Consider the following 6,000-nt stretch of genomic DNA (forward strand, 5'->3'; position numbering starts at 1 on the left):
GACCCACTTCATCGAAGGAAGAGCAAATGGCATATTCCGGGAAAAGGTGCTTGACTGCCCTGCAGTACTGTCTGTGTTGTTCTAGAACACACATCAGGCCAGAGAAAGATAACACGTGGGTGTCTGACCGTGTTATTGGTAGAGGACTGGTTCTGGGAAAATGGTGAATTTGGGGAAATATACTTTTGGAGGCATCCACTTTTTATGTGGTGTAACTTTTCTTCTCTGAATTGTGGACCTAGCTAAGATATACTCAGGTATGCACCTGGTGTCCATTCATCAAAATGATCAACAACTACTTTTTCTTCAGAGGGCAGCACATGTTCAGTAATTCCTGCTATATGCCAGACTGTGTCAATGGGCTGAGGAAATCACCCCGTGGAGGGTTCTCGCATGCTTAGAGGCAGGAAAAACTTCCCACTTAAGAAATAAACAGATGGGAAAAATGCTAGACAGTGAGTGTGCTATTTTAGTACTGGTGAGAGTAGCCTCACATTTCTCCCCCACTTCTATTTGGTGTTGTGGTTCAGTCACTCAGTTGTGTCCGCCTCTTTGTGACCCCATGAATGGCAGCACATCAGGCTTATTTATCCTTCACTATCTCCTAGAGCTTGCTCAGATTTGTATCCATTGACTCGGTGATGCCATCTGACCATCTCATCCTCTGTCGTCCCCTTCTCCTTCCACCTTCAGTCTTTCCCAGCATCAGGATCTTTTCCAATGAGTTGGCTCTTTGCATCAGGTGGCCAAAGGACTGGAGCTTCAGCTTCAGCATCGGTCCTTCCAATGAATATTCAGGGTTTATTTCCTTGAGGAAATCTTGGTGAGTGGCAGCAAACTTTGCCTACACATGAATGCCCTTTGATGCATGTACAGTATTGAATGTATATACAATTGCTTCAGGGATGCACGAAGTGAATAAAATGCAAATGAAGTCTGAGTGTGTTTTAGGGGCCCATCATCTGGTGATGAGATAAGGCATTAGAGGAGACGGCATTTATGTTAAATTTCCACTTAAGTGTATTAATAAATGAATGAAAACATTCCCTTATTGTCTAATGTATATCAGGCTCTGGGCCAAGAATTTTCTCTTATCTCATTGGCAGGACTCGTTAAAATAGACACTGCTGCTGTTTAGTGACTAAGTCACGTCTGACCTTCTTCGCCGTGGACTGCAGCCCAGCAGGCTCTTCTGTCTGTGGGATTTCCCAGGCAAGAGTACCAGAGTGGGCTGCTGTTTCCTCCCCCAGGAGATCTTCCTGACCCAGGGATCGAACCCACGTCTCCTTCATTGGCAGGCGAGTTCTTTACTGCTAAGCCACCTGAGAAGCCAAAATAGACACTGCACATAATCTTTTGGAAAATAGGATCCTATCATGGTTGATTTTATGTGTCAATTTTACCCCCTGGGTCGGGGGTGCAGATGTTTGGCTAAAGGTTAATTCTGGGTGTGTCTGTGAGGCTGTTGCTCAAGGGGATGACCGTTTGAATGGGTGGACTCAGTAAAGCAGGTCACCATCCCCCGTGTGGTGGGCGCCCTCCCGTCCTGAGGCCTTGACTGGAACACAGGGCCGAGGTCGGGGGTCGGGGGTCGGGGGCACTCATGCCTTCTTCTCTTCCTGACTTGCATGAACCGGAGCACACTTTCTTCTGAACTTGGACTGGGATCGACACCATCGGTTTCCCTGGAGTTTGAACCCTGACCTGCGTCCCTGCTCTCCTGGGCTTCCCGGATTGTGGGAATTCTTACTTCCGTAAAAGGAACGGTGTGGGCCACAGTTCCTCGTGAGAAATCTCCTTCTTTGCCGTAAACAGATCTATCACCCCCAAAAGTTTCCTATTGCACTATTTATTTATTATTATGATGATATTATTTTGTGATAAGAACACAATGTAAGATGTACCCTTTTAGCAAATTTTAACGTCTACAATAGAGATTATGGTCATGGTTTCACAGGTATACATTTATCTCTAAACTCATTAAGCTGTATATACTAAGTATGTACAATTTTCAGTATATCAATCATACCTCAAGGAAGTGGCTTAAGAAAAAAAATCTATAGATTGACATATATACACTACTACATATGCAATAGATAACTACTAAAGTTCTACTCTGTAGCACAGGGAACTCTCCTCAGTACTCTGCAATGGCCTATATGAGCAAAGAATCTTAAAAAGAGAGGATATGGTGCTCAGTGATAAAGAATCACCACAATGCAGGAGACGCAGGGTCCGATCGGGAAAATAAAAAATGGGTCAGGAAGATCCCCTTGAGAAAGAAATGGCAACTCACTCCAGTATTCTTGCCCGGGAAATCCCATGGACAAAGGAGCCTGGCAGACTACAGTCCTTGGGGTCGCAAAAGCATCAGATACAACTTAGAGACTAAATAACAACAGTGTATGTGCATAACATAACACTCACTTTGTTGTACACCTGAAACTAACAGGCACTGTAAATCGACTGTACTCCCACAGAAATCAAAACAGAAAAATCATATACACGTATATGTTCTTTTGGTTCTGTATATCTGGAGAACGCTGAGTAAAAAAATCCAGCTGGTAATATTGAAAGCTTTTTCAAAAAATCCCTTTCAACTTCTAAATATATCGCTCTTAGGAATCGTGTTTCAAAATTATAAGTTTTCAGCTGTAGAACTTTAGCCTCAGTCTACCAAAATGGATATAGGAAAGATAAAAAAGCAGACTTTCAGACTTTGACCCATTTAATTCAATCCATCAAGAGGCCAAAGTGCTGTGTTTTTCTCATCGTTTGGAGCAAGCCCCCAACTGACGTCACCAAGACGGCAGCATGGGAGGCCCCAGGACACCTCCCCTCACAAAGATGAACGGTCCCCGATCAGAAACAGCTCTGGGAGGGCTCAGGAGTCCACCTCCGAAACTTCAGCACGGCAGCGGAACAGAAAGCCTGAGAAGGACCACGTAGGAGGGAAGGAAGGAGAGCCTCACTTTTTCCGCCTCGTCTCACCCCCGGCCTGGCACTTGCCCATGCCAGCAGGGAACTCCCCGGCTGGAAAGACTCCCTTCCCTGAGAATCGAGAGCCAAGTGGCTGACCAGCGTCCCCAGAGGAAGCCCTCCGGCTTCACCAAACCCAGAGGCTGGCGAAGCTGAGCCTGAAGAGGCGGCTGGGGCAGGGAAGCAGGGCACAGGCTCTCTGTACAGCCGCGTAGTGGGGCGACCGTGGCTCCCAGCGACCCCAACAGGACCCCAACAGCTTTCCCCACCCAGCAAGCCAGCAGCCAGCTCCGCCACCTCGGGGGACCCCGGGCATATCTCACTGTTTGTTACCCCACAGGTGTTCATGTTCCCAGATGCCAACCATCCGAGCCCCTCCCACCTCCTTACACCAGCTTCCAGCCAGCACCCCGTCTGTACCCGCAGCTAGCCCCAGCTTCCAGGGCTGCATGCATGCAAAATTACAGCTCAGAAAGGAGACCTGCACCCCAATGTTCTTCTCAGCACTGCTTACAATAGTCAAGATATGGAAGCAGCCTGAATGTCCACCATCAGATGAATGGATCATATAGACAGTGGAATATTACTCAGCCATTACAAAGAGTGAAATGCCTTTTGCAGCAACAGGCGTGGACCTAGACATTATCTTATTAAGTGAAGTAAGTCAGATGGAGAAAGATGAAATTCATATGATACTGCTTATATGTGGAAAGACAGAGAGAATAGGTCGATGAGTACCAGGGACTGGACATTGGGGAAATGGGGGGATGTTGGTCAAAGGGCGGTACAAAAACTTCTCATTATTAAGATGAGTAAGTTCTGGGTCTAATGTACATCATGGTATAGTTAACAGTACCGTATTCTTTACTTGAGCGTTGCTCTGGGAGTAAATCTTAAATGTTCTCGCTGTAACAGCTACGGTTCAATGGTAATTATGTAATGTGAAGGATATGTTAGTTAAACTCACTGTGGTAAACATTTTCACAGTACATAGGTGTATTAAATCACGTTGCATACCTTAAACCCACGCAAAGTTATATGTCAATTCTATCTCAATAAAGCTGGCAAAAGTAACATCACCAATACTTCGTGATTTCCATTTTTCACATATATTAATTTGAACGAATGTAGGTGTAAAGCCAAATTAACTAGATTATCACATAAGGGCATGAGTATAGGGTAGAATTATGGCGTATAATTAACACATCACATGATCTTGGGTCTTTTGCCCCAGTGTATACTTACATATTCACTTACTTACACACATTTACACATATGTGTATGGGTATGGATATCATCCATAACCACAATATCCATGCACATCATCCAGTTGTAACATTTCAGATAGGATCAACAAAAGCCACAAAAAAGTACTTTTTTGTCGTGATGATCAAGACAAGACAGACAGAAATACTTCTCAGATTTCTTTTTCTGTATCCCCACTCACATCCTATTTTTCTAACTTACAGGAAAGAGATGGGCTTCCTGGAGGCTCAGCTAGTAAAGAACTTGCCTACGAACGCAGGAGACGCAAGACACATGGGTTCAATCCCTGGGTCGGGAAGATCCCCTGGAGAAGGGAATGGCAATTTGCTCCAGGATTATTATTATTGTTTTTTTGCTCCAGTATTCTTGCTGGGAGAACTCCATGGACAGAGGAGCCTGGTGAGCTATCGTCCATGGGGTCACCAAAGAGTCAGACATGACTGAGTGTGCATACACACACACACACACACACACACACACACACGGAAGGAACATGCCATCATGTGCTGCACTCTTCTCAGCCGCTCAGCCGTGTCTGACTCGTGTGACCCCGTGGACTGTAGCCTGCAAGGCTCCTCTGTCCATGGGATTCTCCAGGCTAGAACACTGGGGATCTTCCCTACCCAGGGATCGAACCCAGGTCTCCTGCACTGCAGGCAGATTCCTTATTGTTTGAGCCTCCAGGGAAGCCCAATGCCATCATAACCATGTGCAAATGACCACAGGAACAGAGCTGCTTATGCCCAGGTGTCACCATCCCCCGCGGACCTCCCGTATCTTTCAGGCAGCAGGACAGAGCTGTAAAAGGAAAATGAAACATTTCAGTTATTGGTGATGGAATTCCAGGAAGCTGAGATAGCTCTCGGTGCTGAATCTCATTTTGCCTGATGCTGAATCAAACCTCAAGCAATATTTTCTCCTGAATTTTACTCAGATATAGTGTATGAAGAGGATAAATCACCCAAGAAATTGGGAAAAGCTGACAGAAGTTGAAAGGAAGGTAGGCTTCCTGCTTCCCTGTGGTTCAACTGCCAGGTTATTCCGTGGAGACCAAGATGCTTCGTGGACATTATACAGTTCATCCTTTTAGTCCTATTGGGAAACAAGGTTTCAGCTGTTTCTACTTATCTCTTCTTCAAAAACCTCGAACTGTTCTGAAAATTGTTGAAAAGAACATTGTGTCTTTTCGTTATCTCAGCATATCTTTATCTTGCAAGCACACATGCACACACACACACATACACATGCACACGCACACACATGCACACACACATGCACACACACACGGACACACACACATGAATGCACACACACACATACACACACGCGCACACACACACACACACACACAAATGACAGCAACAGCCATAACAAAAGTGTACCCTCCCTCCACTCTGTCATGAAATGAATATCTGAACTCTAATTCTATCCTTAGTAAATTTTACTTTTTTGGGTTCCCCCCAAAGGTATTGTAAAACTAGACTGTCTAGAGAAGGAGAAATATCATATAACATCCCTTATATGTAGAATTGGGCTTCCCAGGTAGCTCAAGTGGTGAAGAATCCACCTGCCGATGCAGGAGCCTCAGGTGATGTGGGTTCGATCCCTAGGTAGGGAAGATCCCCTGAAGGAGGAGATGGCAAACTATTCCAGTGTTCTTGCCTGGAGAATCCCATGGACAGAGAGCCTGGTGGGCTATAGTCCATGGGGCTGCAAACATGATATGTAGAATCTAAAAAAAATGATGCAAATGAA

This window comes from Dama dama, chromosome 1 (assembly GCF_033118175.1).
Source record: "Dama dama isolate Ldn47 chromosome 1, ASM3311817v1, whole genome shotgun sequence".
In the NCBI taxonomy this organism is placed as follows: Eukaryota; Metazoa; Chordata; class Mammalia; order Artiodactyla; family Cervidae; genus Dama; species Dama dama.